This window comes from Rhinoderma darwinii, chromosome 5, assembly GCF_050947455.1.
Source record: "Rhinoderma darwinii isolate aRhiDar2 chromosome 5, aRhiDar2.hap1, whole genome shotgun sequence".
NCBI classification, from domain to species: Eukaryota; Metazoa; Chordata; class Amphibia; order Anura; family Rhinodermatidae; genus Rhinoderma; species Rhinoderma darwinii.
In genome coordinates, this window is record NC_134691.1 from 211,161,219 (window position 1) to 211,178,756 (window position 17,538).

The 17,538-nt window shown below is 42.3% G+C and overlaps 2 long non-coding RNA genes across 3 annotated transcripts; both read right to left on the bottom strand.

Annotated features, from left to right (window-relative positions):
* Nucleotides 1-1,402: 1,402 nt before the first annotated feature.
* LOC142651807 (uncharacterized) lies at nt 1,403-6,304 on the bottom strand. 2 transcript variants are annotated; one of them, XR_012847716.1, is made up of 3 exons: nt 6,003-6,298; nt 4,746-5,124; nt 1,403-2,330 (listed from the first exon to the last, which is right to left on the bottom strand). It is a non-coding gene; the product is annotated as an uncharacterized LOC142651807 (long non-coding RNA). The 2 variants fall into 2 exon arrangements; XR_012847715.1 differs by lacking the exon at nt 4,746-5,124 and having other exon boundaries at nt 6,003-6,304.
* A 2-nt stretch (nt 6,305-6,306) lies between these two features.
* Nucleotides 6,307-10,915, bottom strand: LOC142651808 (uncharacterized). Its single transcript, XR_012847717.1, has 3 exons — nt 10,293-10,915; nt 9,036-9,414; nt 6,307-6,635 (listed from the first exon to the last, which is right to left on the bottom strand). It is a non-coding gene; the product is annotated as an uncharacterized LOC142651808 (long non-coding RNA).
* Between the last annotated feature and the right edge of the window lie 6,623 nt (nt 10,916-17,538).

Here is a 17,538-nt window from a genome sequence, read left to right on the forward strand (position 1 = left end):
AACAGAAACCACTGGCCCAAAACATCTGCCCTCCCCCAAACCTATATTCTGAAACTAGACACCCTTTAAAATTAGCTTCTAAGGGTATGTTCACACGATGAGTCAAAAACGTCTGAAAATACGGAGCTGTTTTCACGGCCTTTTTCACTGCGTATTTTGTTCCAATAAGTGACCCAAGAAGTGACCTGCACTACTTTTTCGCGGCCGTTTTTTTACACGGCCGTTTTTAAAAACGGTCACGAAAAAAACGGCGCGTTGGAACAGAACGCCATTCTCTCATTGGAATCAATGGGCAGATGTTTGGTCTGCTTCCGATTTTCTGGCTGTTTTTCGGGCGTTTACAGCCCGAAAAACGGCCGAAAATAGGCCGTGTGAACATACCCTTACAATGCACAGTGTGCTGCTGCAATTTGGGTCCACACTACAATTTGTGTCGGGAAAAAACAACAACTAAAGAGCCTGGAAAAACAGTATGATGAACAAATTGATATTCCACATGTCTAGACTTACTTGACCATAAATTACAATATTAAAATTTAAATTTATGAAAAAAATTGTTAGGATTCGAATAAGCCAATCTATCTGTCTAACAAGCTATGCCACTGTCAAAAAATATTTTTTGTTCTATCTGTTTTGTACAGAATTCAACAGAAAAAAACGGAGGTAGAGTAAGGGCCCATACACTTTCATAATCACAGTATTACAGCTCCATATAACGCTGAGATTATACAAAGCCATAATATGGCCATGTTCATGAGCCTTAGGGCTTATTTAGACAAACGTTAATACGTCCGTGCAACGCGCGTGATTTTCACACGCCTTGCACGAACATATGTTAGTCTATGGGGCCGTGCAGACAGTCAGTGATTTTTACGCTGCGTAAAACTCACATGTCCTATATTTGTGAGTTTCTCGCGCATCACGCACTCATTGAAGTCAATGGCTGCGCGAAAATCACGCAACCACGCATCATATGGTGATGACACACGGAGATGTTAAGTGCCTTTTGCGCACGCAAAATGCTGCGTTTTTTGCGCGCGCTCATGTAAATCCTGCCTTAGGCTGTGGCTTCATAAAGACTTTGTAGCGCAACTTTCTAATTTTAACTATCGAATGACATATCTGACAGAAACATTGCTTTGATGTTGATAATCTTCTTACAGATTACACCAAATAGGGACATTATGGCAGCACACAGAGACCGTGTGCCTTACGCATCATTTACACGAGCGTAATATACGCGCGTGCTTTTCACGCGTGTCGTACGCACCTATGTTAGTCTATGGGGCAGTGCAAAGCAGAAAATTACCACAGCACTGGACCACAAGTGGGTGCACGCCTCAATAGGACCGGATCCGTGGTCCCCAATATCAGATAGACAAAATAGACGAGGAGACAGCACTTCCAAAATATGTCAGCTTTTTAATCACCCGTGCGACGTTTCAGTCCAGCAGGACTTTTCTCAAGCATAGTGAACACAGCAGTACAGGAGTATTTAAGGACTCACAGAGTCAACAGTAATAAAAAATGTGATTAATACAAAAACAGTTTAAAAGGATCTGTGTATAATAAAGCAGTGTAATTTTAAATCACAATCAGACCACCTAGGTGCTTATGCATAGAACTATATAAGTTTTAAGGGACTGGTACATCAATAAGCAGTCCGAATAAACAAAAAATAATAATGAATAACAAACTCACCAAGTGTGTGTATAATCAAAAACGATTACAGGATATTGTATCAAGATGCCAGATGGAACTACTTCTAATGGATAACGGCGTCCTGGAAGTCCAGATATCCACGTGTATAGGTTGAATAACATTCTATACTTCCTGTATTCAAAATGTGCATACTCTCGCGAGACTATGCTAATTAGTTCCTGCACATGTGCAGTGCATCTAGTGACTGCACGGCGGCCATTTTGGAAAGTGGCAATGACGAACATTAGAGGAAAATAGGGAAAAATTGTCAGTATCATTTAAAAAGGGGGGGGGGGGAGAGAATACTCTGTAGGACAACTAGGAGTTAGGGACAATGATATACTAATCAGTATTAAATTGTAAAAAACAGCACACACATGCTAATGTATAAACATTCTGACAGGGTGTGTGTGTAAACCAATATCATTGAGTATATGTCCCACATAATCTCACAAAAAGTGTCTAATCCCACCAAAATGACAATATATATTTATATCCCTTGGCCTCATACGTATGGAAAAAATTATTATATCTAGCCACACATGTTTCACAAATATGGTCGCCACAGGAAGAAATGTATTCGCAGGATTCCGAAAACCAGAGAAAGCAGTCCATTCAACAAATCGAATCTGTAATAATAATAAAAAAAATATGTATATGTATATATAGTAATAAGACATCATTAAGAATGTGTTCAATTCACATAAAAAGAGATGATGCATAAAAAAAAAAAAAAAAAAAAAATCAAGCAAGGTACATAAGGGAAAAATACGTTACAATATATGACATACTTAAGTGACTACACCGACTTTAAAATCAATGTTCAAACCATGTGGGGCAAGGCAATTTAACTTGAAAATCCATTCAAGTTCTCTCCGTTTGAGTCTGGAGACCCTGTCCCCACCCCTACGATGTAGGGGAATATGGTCAATGATCCAAAATTTAAGGTCGCTGACCACATGCCCCGCTGATACAAAATGTGCGGACACTGGGAGATCCAATTTTTTAGTTCTAATAGTCGATCTATGTTTATTAAGACGAGCCCGACATTCCTGGGTAGTCTCCCCCACATATAGCAACTTGCATGGACACTGTAAAACATAAATGACATGAGATGATGCACATGTCAGAAAATGTTTAATGGGGTAAGTCTTGCCATTAGTCGGATGAACCAACGTGTTCCCTTTAATCATATTATTGCAATTGACGCAATTAAGACACGGGAAACATCCCAATTTTTTGGGAGCCAGAGTCAACTGGCGGTTCATTTGAAAGGATCCGACATCAGCATGAACAAGACGATCCCTTAGATTTTTTTGTCGTCTAAATGCCATCCTAGGAGGACAACCAAATTCAGGACCAGATTTAGTAAGATTTGTAAAAATATGCCACTCCTGGCGAATAATACTAGAAACTCTATTACTAATATCTGAATATGTAGAGACAAAAGTTAATCTATCAGATGATTCTCGTCTATGTGGTATAAGCAATTCTTCCCTAGTGATGGTTTGAACTCTGTCCCTCTGTTTTTGTAAGAGGGACAAAGGATATTTACGTCTGGCAAATTTGTCACTCATTTCATCTAAACGTAGTGTAAGTTGTTGGGGTTCAGTCACTATACGTTTAACCCTTAACATCTGACTAAAAGGTAAGGACTGTACCATTCGGCGGGGATGTTGACTATCGTATCGCAATAAACTGTTGCGATCAGTCACTTTGTTGTAAAGATCAGTAATTAACTTGTCACCCTCCCTATAAACTAGGGTATCCAAAAAATGTAGGTGTGTAGTTGATGATTCCATCGTAAATTTTATGTCATCATCGATGGAATTAAGGAACCCAAAAAAGTCTTCCAATTGTGACGTATTACCGGTCCAAATCACGAACACATCGTCTATGTACCTCCACCACCTCAGAACATGGCTGAAGTGGTGGGATACATAGACGTGGCGCTCCTCGAGGGCCGCCATGAACATGTTGGCATATGTGGGAGCCACATTCGAGCCCATGGCGGTCCCCCTCCTCTGAACATAGAAGGAGTCAGCAAATAGAAAATAATTTTCTGTGAGAATCACCTCCAAGAGGTCCATCAAAAATTGTATGCCTTCAGCCGAGTGTTCTGACCTCCCCAGGGCGTCCTTCACTACACTAAGACCCCGGCTATGGTTAATGGATGTATATAAATTACAGACGTCAAAAGACACCAAAATGATCTCACTACTCAGGGAAATGTGTGTTAATTTCACTATAAAATCAGATGTATCCTGTATATATGATGACGCTGAAATGGCATACACTCTAAGTATCTTATCCAAGAATATTGCTATAGGGTTAAAGATAGAATCTCTCCCCGAAACTATAGGACGTCCTGGGGGTTTATTTAGACACTTATGGATCTTGGGAAGACAGTAGATGACAGGAGTAACTGGATGTGTAACGACAAGGAATTCTGACAACTCTTTATCAATAATCCCTACTGACAAAGCCTGTGAGAGAATATGTGTGATCCTATTTTGGATCCTGAACTTGGGGTCACCCGAGACCTTTGTGTATACATTAATGTCATGAACTTGGCCTCTGATTTCATCCAAGTATAGCGACGTATCCATGACGACCAAGGCCCCGCCTTTGTCGGCCGGTTTGATCGTCAGGGACACGTCACCAGACAGGTCCTTCAAAGCACTCAATTCGGCACTGGTTAAATTAGGGTGAAACAATGACGATTCACCCAACTCATCACGAAGTTTGTTTACTTTTTGTTTGACTATAGTTGTAAATGCATCTATAATTGGTTCACAGACATATGGTTGCCAAACTGATTTTTTAAAAAGCCCTGCTTTATTCAACGCAAATTCACATTGTGCCCCACTACCCTGAGGCATACTATGGGTGCCAAAAAAATGTTTCAATTTTATCCTGCGGAAAAAGGCATATAAATCTAGTTCTAACTGGAACCAGTCTATTTTAGACGCGGGGCAAAAAGACAGTCCCTTGTTCAACAACTTTAACTCAGTGTCGGATAGAGGACGTGAGGAGATATTTACCGCAAGTGATTCTAATTGGCTTTCTTCTCCTTGCCACGTGCCGACTGCCATTGACGTCTGGTTCTCTCCGGTCTTGGTTTTGTACCTCCTCCTATGTTTGCGCCCTCCTCTTCTTGTGCGTCCATGGTTCCCCCTAAAAAAGAATCTGGAACTTCCATGGGGTCACCAAATGTAGACTGTAGGCGTCTCCTGTTCTGAGGGGCTCCCTTGCCATATATTGCCCCTGTCGTATTTCTGGGCTCCTTCTGCCAGTTATAAATCCTCCCATCAGCATAATCTTCAACATCACGTATCCATTTCAATCTTTTAGTGTTCTCCAGATGCGATCTAAATTTGCCAAAGGATTCCCTAGCACCATCCTTGTATTTCTGCAACTCATCTGTTGATAACAAGGATGCCAATGATGTATCGAGGTCAAGAATCCGGGCATTGACACTCCGTAATTCTATTTGCAAAAATTCTATGTTAAGTAGGATGATATCACGGGAATATCTATTAGATATCTGACGGAAGCGCTGGCAGAAGTCCGCATTATTAGGAAAAAGGTTGGGTGTCAAGCTTGATCTCATTCCCCGGGGTATACGATCCGCTTTAAAGTATTCCCCCAAAGTCACCAAATGCAGATAGGTGGTAATCGCTCGCTTAGACTCCATCTCCCATTTTCTTTTAACATGGTCAACAGATGGGGCACAAAGGAAAGACACATCACCTGAAATACCCTGCATGATCCTGTCAACATCATCATCCGTATATGCAAATACTGTGGGTGACGATTCCATATTCAAAAGCTTGAAAGATAGCTCAAATGGCCAAATAAGTCCGTGCAAAGTGGATGGGATCAGATATATCCAAAGCAGAAAATTACCACAGCACTGGACCACAAGTGGGTGCACGCCTCAATAGGACCGGATCCGTGGTCCCCAATATCAGATAGACAAAATAGACGAGGAGACAGCACTTCCAAAATATGTCAGCTTTTTAATCACCCGTGCGACGTTTCAGTCCAGCAGGACTTTTCTCAAGCATAGTGAACACAGCAGTACAGGAGTATTTAAGGACTCACAGAGTCAACAGTAATAAAAAATGTGATTAATACAAAAACAGTTTAAAAGGATCTGTGTATAATAAAGCAGTGTAATTTTAAATCACAATCAGACCACCTAGGTGCTTATGCATAGAACTATATAAGTTTTAAGGGACTGGTACATCAATAAGCAGTCCGAATAAACAAAAAATAATAATGAATAACAAACTCACCAAGTGTGTGTATAATCAAAAACGATTACAGGATATTGTATCAAGATGCCAGATGGAACTACTTCTAATGGATAACGGCGTCCTGGAAGTCCAGATATCCACGTGTATAGGTTGAATAACATTCTATACTTCCTGTATTCAAAATGTGCATACTCTCGCGAGACTATGCTAATTAGTTCCTGCACATGTGCAGTGCATCTAGTGACTGCACGGCGGCCATTTTGGAAAGTGGCAATGACGAACATTAGAGGAAAATAGGGAAAAATTGTCAGTATCATTTAAAAAGGGGGGGGGGGGGGGGAGAGAATACTCTGTAGGACAACTAGGAGTTAGGGACAATGATATACTAATCAGTATTAAATTGTAAAAAACAGCACACACATGCTAATGTATAAACATTCTGACAGGGTGTGTGTGTAAACCAATATCATTGAGTATATGTCCCACATAATCTCACAAAAAGTGTCTAATCCCACCAAAATGACAATATATATTTATATCCCTTGGCCTCATACGTATGGAAAAAATTATTATATCTAGCCACACATGTTTCACAAATATGGTCGCCACAGGAAGAAATGTATTCGCAGGATTCCGAAAACCAGAGAAAGCAGTCCATTCAACAAATCGAATCTGTAATAATAATAAAAAAAATATGTATATGTATATATAGTAATAAGACATCATTAAGAATGTGTTCAATTCACATAAAAAGAGATGATGCATAAAAAAATCAAGCAAGGTACATAAGGGAAAAATACGTTACAATATATGACATACTTAAGTGACTACACCGACTTTAAAATCAATGTTCAAACCATGTGGGGCAAGGCAATTTAACTTGAAAATCCATTCAAGTTCTCTCCGTTTGAGTCTGGAGACCCTGTCCCCACCCCTACGATGTAGGGGAATATGGTCAATGATCCAAAATTTAAGGTCGCTGACCACATGCCCCGCTGATACAAAATGTGCGGACACTGGGAGATCCAATTTTTTAGTTCTAATAGTCGATCTATGTTTATTAAGACGAGCCCGACATTCCTGGGTAGTCTCCCCCACATATAGCAACTTGCATGGACACTGTAAAACATAAATGACATGAGATGATGCACATGTCAGAAAATGTTTAATGGGGTAAGTCTTGCCATTAGTCGGATGAACCAACGTGTTCCCTTTAATCATATTATTGCAATTGACGCAATTAAGACACGGGAAACATCCCAATTTTTTGGGAGCCAGAGTCAACTGGCGGTTCATTTGAAAGGATCCGACATCAGCATGAACAAGACGATCCCTTAGATTTTTTTGTCGTCTAAATGCCATCCTAGGAGGACAACCAAATTCAGGACCAGATTTAGTAAGATTTGTAAAAATATGCCACTCCTGGCGAATAATACTAGAAACTCTATTACTAATATCTGAATATGTAGAGACAAAAGTTAATCTATCAGATGATTCTCGTCTATGTGGTATAAGCAATTCTTCCCTAGTGATGGTTTGAACTCTGTCCCTCTGTTTTTGTAAGAGGGACAAAGGATATTTACGTCTGGCAAATTTGTCACTCATTTCATCTAAACGTAGTGTAAGTTGTTGGGGTTCAGTCACTATACGTTTAACCCTTAACATCTGACTAAAAGGTAAGGACTGTACCATTCGGCGGGGATGTTGACTATCGTATCGCAATAAACTGTTGCGATCAGTCACTTTGTTGTAAAGATCAGTAATTAACTTGTCACCCTCCCTATAAACTAGGGTATCCAAAAAATGTAGGTGTGTAGTTGATGATTCCATCGTAAATTTTATGTCATCATCGATGGAATTAAGGAACCCAAAAAAGTCTTCCAATTGTGACGTATTACCGGTCCAAATCACGAACACATCGTCTATGTACCTCCACCACCTCAGAACATGGCTGAAGTGGTGGGATACATAGACGTGGCGCTCCTCGAGGGCCGCCATGAACATGTTGGCATATGTGGGAGCCACATTCGAGCCCATGGCGGTCCCCCTCCTCTGAACATAGAAGGAGTCAGCAAATAGAAAATAATTTTCTGTGAGAATCACCTCCAAGAGGTCCATCAAAAATTGTATGCCTTCAGCCGAGTGTTCTGACCTCCCCAGGGCGTCCTTCACTACACTAAGACCCCGGCTATGGTTAATGGATGTATATAAATTACAGACGTCAAAAGACACCAAAATGATCTCACTACTCAGGGAAATGTGTGTTAATTTCACTATAAAATCAGATGTATCCTGTATATATGATGACGCTGAAATGGCATACACTCTAAGTATCTTATCCAAGAATATTGCTATAGGGTTAAAGATAGAATCTCTCCCCGAAACTATAGGACGTCCTGGGGGTTTATTTAGACACTTATGGATCTTGGGAAGACAGTAGATGACAGGAGTAACTGGATGTGTAACGACAAGGAATTCTGACAACTCTTTATCAATAATCCCTACTGACAAAGCCTGTGAGAGAATATGTGTGATCCTATTTTGGATCCTGAACTTGGGGTCACCCGAGACCTTTGTGTATACATTAATGTCATGAACTTGGCCTCTGATTTCATCCAAGTATAGCGACGTATCCATGACGACCAAGGCCCCGCCTTTGTCGGCCGGTTTGATCGTCAGGGACACGTCACCAGACAGGTCCTTCAAAGCACTCAATTCGGCACTGGTTAAATTAGGGTGAAACAATGACGATTCACCCAACTCATCACGAAGTTTGTTTACTTTTTGTTTGACTATAGTTGTAAATGCATCTATAATTGGTTCACAGACATATGGTTGCCAAACTGATTTTTTAAAAAGCCCTGCTTTATTCAACGCAAATTCACATTGTGCCCCACTACCCTGAGGCATACTATGGGTGCCAAAAAAATGTTTCAATTTTATCCTGCGGAAAAAGGCATATAAATCTAGTTCTAACTGGAACCAGTCTATTTTAGACGCGGGGCAAAAAGACAGTCCCTTGTTCAACAACTTTAACTCAGTGTCGGATAGAGGACGTGAGGAGATATTTACCGCAAGTGATTCTAATTGGCTTTCTTCTCCTTGCCACGTGCCGACTGCCATTGACGTCTGGTTCTCTCCGGTCTTGGTTTTGTACCTCCTCCTATGTTTGCGCCCTCCTCTTCTTGTGCGTCCATGGTTCCCCCTAAAAAAGAATCTGGAACTTCCATGGGGTCACCAAATGTAGACTGTAGGCGTCTCCTGTTCTGAGGGGCTCCCTTGCCATATATTGCCCCTGTCGTATTTCTGGGCTCCTTCTGCCAGTTATAAATCCTCCCATCAGCATAATCTTCAACATCACGTATCCATTTCAATCTTTTAGTGTTCTCCAGATGCGATCTAAATTTGCCAAAGGATTCCCTAGCACCATCCTTGTATTTCTGCAACTCATCTGTTGATAACAAGGATGCCAATGATGTATCGAGGTCAAGAATCCGGGCATTGACACTCCGTAATTCTATTTGCAAAAATTCTATGTTAAGTAGGATGATATCACGGGAATATCTATTAGATATCTGACGGAAGCGCTGGCAGAAGTCCGCATTATTAGGAAAAAGGTTGGGTGTCAAGCTTGATCTCATTCCCCGGGGTATACGATCCGCTTTAAAGTATTCCCCCAAAGTCACCAAATGCAGATAGGTGGTAATCGCTCGCTTAGACTCCATCTCCCATTTTCTTTTAACATGGTCAACAGATGGGGCACAAAGGAAAGACACATCACCTGAAATACCCTGCATGATCCTGTCAACATCATCATCCGTATATGCAAATACTGTGGGTGACGATTCCATATTCAAAAGCTTGAAAGATAGCTCAAATGGCCAAATAAGTCCGTGCAAAGTGGATGGGATCAGATATATCCAAAGCAGAAAATTACCACAGCACTGGACCACAAGTGGGTGCACGCCTCAATAGGACCGGATCCGTGGTCCCCAATATCAGATAGACAAAATAGACGAGGAGACAGCACTTCCAAAATATGTCAGCTTTTTAATCACCCGTGCGACGTTTCAGTCCAGCAGGACTTTTCTCAAGCATAGTGAACACAGCAGTACAGGAGTATTTAAGGACTCACAGAGTCAACAGTAATAAAAAATGTGATTAATACAAAAACAGTTTAAAAGGATCTGTGTATAATAAAGCAGTGTAATTTTAAATCACAATCAGACCACCTAGGTGCTTATGCATAGAACTATATAAGTTTTAAGGGACTGGTACATCAATAAGCAGTCCGAATAAACAAAAAATAATAATGAATAACAAACTCACCAAGTGTGTGTATAATCAAAAACGATTACAGGATATTGTATCAAGATGCCAGATGGAACTACTTCTAATGGATAACGGCGTCCTGGAAGTCCAGATATCCACGTGTATAGGTTGAATAACATTCTATACTTCCTGTATTCAAAATGTGCATACTCTCGCGAGACTATGCTAATTAGTTCCTGCACATGTGCAGTGCATCTAGTGACTGCACGGCGGCCATTTTGGAAAGTGGCAATGACGAACATTAGAGGAAAATAGGGAAAAATTGTCAGTATCATTTAAAAAGGGGGGGGGGGGGGAGAGAATACTCTGTAGGACAACTAGGAGTTAGGGACAATGATATACTAATCAGTATTAAATTGTAAAAAACAGCACACACATGCTAATGTATAAACATTCTGACAGGGTGTGTGTGTAAACCAATATCATTGAGTATATGTCCCACATAATCTCACAAAAAGTGTCTAATCCCACCAAAATGACAATATATATTTATATCCCTTGGCCTCATACGTATGGAAAAAATTATTATATCTAGCCACACATGTTTCACAAATATGGTCGCCACAGGAAGAAATGTATTCGCAGGATTCCGAAAACCAGAGAAAGCAGTCCATTCAACAAATCGAATCTGTAATAATAATAAAAAAAAAAAAAAAAAAAAAAAAAAAAAAAAAAAAAAATGTATATGTATATATAGTAATAAGACATCATTACTGTCTCCTCGTCTATTTTGTCTATCTGATATGGGGCAGTGCAGACAGTGCGTGAATTTTGCGCAGCACGAGTGCGTTGCGTAAAACTCACAACATGTCCTATATTTGTGCGTTTTTCGAGCATGACACGCATGACACACGGAAGCTCCTGCGTTGGATGCACGTTTTTCACGCATCACTTGTTATGTCCATGAAAATTAGTTTATAAAGCTGGGCCAAACAAGCACAAACCAGGAAGTGTTTGAGTTTCCTCTGCGAGTGGGCCAGACTGAAAACTCCACCCAGACAACTGCAGGCATGCCGCGTGGGCTGGATGTGAAGAGGCTTATCAGCCTGGTGTAGGAGAAGGGCAAAATATGGGACACCCGCGCGGAGTCCTACCACGACCGCACGGCCAAGGACGACGCCTGGGAGCAAATAGCCCAGGCGCTGTTTAGCTCCGAATGGGAGAGCAGCAGGACCCACGACCTCACTAGGATGGGTGAGTATATGTCTTTATAAACGATGCAATGTCACCCCTATTGAAGTAGTGTGTCCCTGTCTGTGTCTTTAGCTAAATGCCCAACTTACGTTTTGTGTTGCTGCCGCATCACCGTGTAGCATGTCATTTGCTGTGTACAGCCCCTCATGTATTTTAGGGCCGATTTCTTTGTGCGTTACCGCAATGTGTGACCATGTATTTGTTTTTCATCCTACAGTCCTGGATATAAAAACACGCTGGCGGAGCTGCAGGGACCAGTTCCGCCGTGAGATGGGCGACAGAGGCCGAAGTGGGGATGGGGCTTCCTAAAAGCAGCCCTATATATACACGAAGAACCTGATGTTCCTCAAGGAGATGCGTTCGTAAGTAAATGTGCTATTGCATGCGTAAAATGTTTGTTTGCACAGGTCATGGTCGCCATCCAGTTTTTTTGGCCAATGATCACTATTGGTTTCTCATTATGTTTTCTAATTACAGAACCACAGACAATTTGAACGACACCGAGGAGGAGAGTGACCTGCCAGAGTCTGGGCCGCAACCTCCCGACAGTCGACTGGTGCCCCTTACCCAACTAGTGCACCTTAGCCAACACCCCAGGACCCGGCCCCAGTAGAGTCGGCCCCTGCCGTACTCTCTCCGCCTGAGAACCCCCCCGCGACAACCACCAAGACGCCGACGCAGTCAGCAGCCAGCCGTCGGGGCACAGGTGGATTCTCGGCTACTGGACTACTTTGTCGAGCAGCCGACGAGGACGGGCAGGATTTCTTTGCCCGGGGAATTGTTCCCCTGCTGCGGAGGATACCTGAGGATAGGGTGGCACGCCTCCACTCGGCCATCATTACCCTAATCTATTGCGCCATACCCCCCCACAATCCGCACCACTGCTACACAGCTATCGAGCAGTGGCGCGGATTCGCCGTGGCTAGCACCACTTCCAATTTCCCAGCCCCATACCACCCACCCACCGCCAGCGCACGACCTCACCCTTATTACCGACCCATGGCTCCCCCTTTCCCTGGAGAGAGTTACCAGGGCCATCATCAGCACCACTATGCTGGAGAGGAACATCCTCAGCAGCTCCATGGCCAGCATAGTGGTGCTGAAATGCCCGCATACTCCTCCCCGGGCCACCAGTACCATCACTTGTAAAAGTGCCTGTGGGCTGTGCGGAGCAGCGCACATGTGTGAAGGGCTCTATAGTCTGCCCACATCCGTTTTCCACCATGTTGGTGTGTTGTTTATTTTATTTTGTTGTGTTCTTTTACACCCCTTGTTTGCTGTGCATTCTAAACAGTAAAACGAGGGTGTTGACAGTTGCAATTGCGTGGTGTTTTTTTTTTCAAACCCCTCCACACAATGATTTCCGCAAATGTATTTTACTGTACACTCGTACACTGCTGGGCTTGGCCCAAAATTCTTGCACACGTTCAATGAGGTATTAGTTCATCTTTAGGGGTTTGCCATTGTTTGTAAGAGATGTGAAAGTTGCCGTGCTCTCATGTGACAATAGCCACACAAAGGACAGTCGCAATTGGGGTAGCCTAAAATTTGGGCAACCATAATTCATTCGCAAACAGTTTTAGGAATGGAAAATGGCACGATCAAACCCCAACAGATGTAAGCTCGCAACCCACGTCAAGGGTCCTCATGTATTGCGAGTCCCTAACACTACACGCCCCTAACCTAAAACAACAAACACTGGCCACTTGGGACGTGTGGACAGAAAAAGCCAAAAAATATGCGACCCTTTAATTGACATCAAGCCCCCATGGTGCGGCTCCTGATGGGCTCTCAAAATATGCCGCCAAACTCTCCCGCACTCGAAGTCCGGACGTGAGAGATCTCCCCAGTGGAATAGCCGGGACAGTGTCGCTGTTGGCTGCATGTGTTTGTATATATTGTGCATCAAACGTAGCATCATGAATGCGGCAGAAGTTATGCAGAACTACACACGCTTGTATGACACGTGTCACATTCTCAGGGACAATTGCATTGTAGACAGAAACACCCGCCACCTGTTCGACATAATGCCAAAGGCACATTCCACACATCTTCGAGCTCGGCATACGGCTGAGATTGAACATGCGGCGACGCTCATCCAAGCCCCTTCTTGCAAAAGGCCGCATTACTTGCCTTGTCAGGGCAAACCCCTCATCCGCAACTATGACATAGGGGATTGGTGGGCCGCTGGAGCCAGGGAGGATGGAAGGTTCCGGCACCGCCAGTTGATTATTCAAAAGTCGTTTACCCATTCTTGATGAACGGAATATGCGGGCATCTGCAGCGCTTCCATACGAGCCTATGTCAACAATTGTGAAACAATAATGTGTCCGCCCAGGCCAACAATACCATAGAAAAAAACTGTTTGTAGTTATAGTATCGCGAGCCACTGTGTGGGGGCTTCTTCACACGAATGTGTTTGCCGTCTAGGGCACCAATACAATTAGGAAATTGAGTATCTCGAAGAAATCCCTCCGAAATTCGTAGCCACTGTTCTGTCGTGGGCTGAGGCATGACCGTGGGCTTTATCTCTGCCACAGCAAGACACAGGTGGATGTGTCAATGAAGGAAATGGTGGTAACTCCCAAAAGAAATTCAAAATGTAACGAATGGTAACTATTGCCTGTGGCCAGAAATCTAAAGGCAAGAGAAAACCAAAACAATAAACAACACGTTAGGGCGGACTTGTAAAACATACAGCGTCCTTGAAGAAGTAATTGCAAGTGCACACATACCTCAAGGTCACAAGCAGGCGTTCCTCTGGGGAAATGCAGCGTCTCATGTTGGTATTCTGGTAAGTGATTCCAGGGCGAATCTGCGCAAGCAGAAGATCAAATGTGGACACAGACATGCGGGAGAACGCTCAAAATTTTTCGTGGTGATGACGTAAGTCCTCATAGAGAGTATGAAAATGCCCTTTGGAGGTTCGTTGGGCCACAAGTGGATGAACCCAAATGCGACTTCTTCCACGCGTCTGGTGCTGCAGCATGGGTCGCCGTTCGCCAAAACTACGCAAAATCATCCACGCAAGAAGCACACGTGCCAGCGACTGAGAAGGCATAATTGTGGCTTGCAAGTCAAAACACGTGTCAACTGTTGAAACCCACACTGGGGTTTCTGCAGAGGCTGCAATAAGGCGCAAAACCTGTTTTCCCAGCAAGCAGGGGTTGGGCCAGCCGGCCTATTTGTAGGCTGGCCTCGCATTAACTACCCCTGCGTTTTTTACGCGCGTTTTAAACGCAGGTCACGCGCGCGTTAAAAACGCAACAACGCTGCGTATACGTATGCCAAACGCAATGGCAACGCGCGCAATACACAGAATGTTTTACGCGCGCTAAATGCACACGCTCGCCGAAAATAAGGCATTAGTACTAGAGAGAAGTACGGCTGCCATGCACTGCCGTACAGGCTCTGTTGGGTGCCGTGTGTAAGGAGATAGTCTTCTTTAAGCATCTGCCCTCAGACTGGAGCTACACACAGACATTTTATAGCGAGATTTTCTCATTTTAATTTGAGTTACAGCAGTCCAGAGGAATACATAAAGTTTAATGCTCCTCAGTGCACTACTATGGACATCAGCTGTCACTACAGATTGGAAAATCTTACTACCAAACATCTCTGTATAGCCCCAGGCTTACAAGACTGGTATCTTCTGTCAAAAGATGTTTTACTGGCTGGTTAATTATACAAATTTTCATTGAAACTGACATTTTCTATTTTTATTTTGTCATTGTTTGAGAGGAGCCATAATTTAACCCATTGTATGCTGCATTCAGACTCAAGGAAAGGAAAACAATTGTTTCGTTGGTAGAGATAGTAGAAAGGTAGATGATAGATAGATTATAGATAAACATTACATACCAATAGGTAGACACTACATATCGATCTCCCTCCCTGACAGGCTGCGAGGAGAGGGAGACGGTACAAACACTAAAAGTTTGTAACTTACTGACAAACTTTTTTGTGATCGCTGTAACTGCATGCCACAGTGATCACATTCCTCTACACCAATCTGATTGGTCTCCAGGTAAAACTCCCTGATCTCAGCCGTCTAGGGACAGTGGGGTCAAGGAGCTCTGATGGAGCGTGGAGGGGTGAACTCTGCAGGACATTTTAAAATGTCCTTGCAGAGCTAGGTGTGGACAACAGAACGTTTAGGGCACCTTCAGACGTAGCTGAATTCCACTGTGGACAGGTTGCAGTGGAAAGTTGTAGCAGCGACTTTTTCCCATTGGTTTCTATAGCTTTCTAGTTAAGTTATAATTATAAGTATTTATATACCGCAGTATGAACAGTCTGATGCGGAGTAGCAGCGTATTTTCAATGCGGATTTCAGCCTTTGCAACGCAAAGTCCGGCAAGTCCGCTGCGAAATGCTCTACATCTGGACAAACCCATGTAAAAATGCTGCAGATTCCTTGGGTATTTTGTGCAAATTTACGGCAAAATCTGCTGCAGAAACGTCAGAACGTGCCCTTATAGCCTATGGGCAGTTAGCAACTAGTTAAACAAATTGAGGATTTATTCCGACACATGTGTGAACAGATATGAGAATTTGACAACGTTTCACTCAAAACCAGATCTTTATCTGCAAAAATAGATATTCATAAAATGAGTGTTTAATATTTACATGGTGAAAAACCACAAGTCAGTACAAATTAGCATATGTCAGAATCCATATAAATATATGCTTATATACATCCTAGTTTAAGATCTTATAGTAAAATCTAGTAGTATAGTGTGGGGTTGCCACACTGGCTCAAAGGTGTTTGTTAGTAACCATATGTAGTATAATATCTGAAGAGAAAAACCTAGTAGTTCATATTCTCATTAGGGAACATGGGTTTAAAATGAGTATAGCCTGCTTGTGGTAAAGGAGATAATTCAATGCATGGGAGCTAAAGTTGGTGGTACTATTGAAGTGGTGGGTCAACTGAGTACCTGTATAGGATGACAAGGGGATCAGCAGCGTCCTGACTATTAGACAGTAGTGCGGGCATTACGGCAGACATTTATAATTAATTTACAGTCACCACTATATGTGATATCTCATAATTTATATAGTCTGAATAAACGTTGGGATTCTGGCTACTCATGCTTTAAAAGCTTAATAACACATGCGTCAATGCTGAGATGAAAGACAGAATATCCTGAAACAGATGGAACTGGAAATAAAGTATTCCAAACATCTTGATTTATTCAGTATCGATTATGAGCGCCATAAGCAGAAATACATGCACTTACACACCTTGGCATGCTACCAATGAGGTTACTAATGAGACACACAGGACCCGCTGTCACTGAACCCGTCAGTCCTGCAGGCCTGATGGGAGCAGGATTTAGATGCTCTGCCTACAGAATACAGAGCAGCAGTATCTCAAAAAGTAAAAATAATTTTTAATAAAAACTAATTTGAAGTTAAACTAATCACACTGACTGACATTTTTATGTGTATATATATTATATATATATATATATATATATATATATATATATATATACAGTGGAGGAAATAAGTATTTGATCCCTTGCTGATTTTGTAAGTTTGCCCACTGTCAAAGTCATGAACAGTCTAGAATTTTTAGGCTAGGTTAATTTTACCAGTGAGAGATAGATTATATAAAAAAAAAAAAAGAAAATCACATTGTCAAAATTATATATATTTATTTGCATTGTGCACAGAGAAATAAGTATTTGATCCCCTACCAACCATTAAGAGTTCAGCCTCCTCCAGACCAGTTACACGCTCCAAATCAACTTGGTGCCTGCATTAAAGACAGCTGTCTTACATGGTCACCTGTATAAAAGACTCCTGTCCACAGACTCAATTAATCAGTCTGACTCTAACCTCTACAACATGGGCAAGACCAAAGAGCTTTCTAAGGATGTCAGGGACAAAATCATAGACCTGCACAAGGCTGGAATGGGCTACAAAACCATAAGTAAGACGCTGAGTGAGAAGGAGACAACTGTTGGTGCAATAGTAAGAAAATGGAAGACATACAAAATGACTGTCAAATCGACATCGATCTGGGGCTCCATGCAAAATC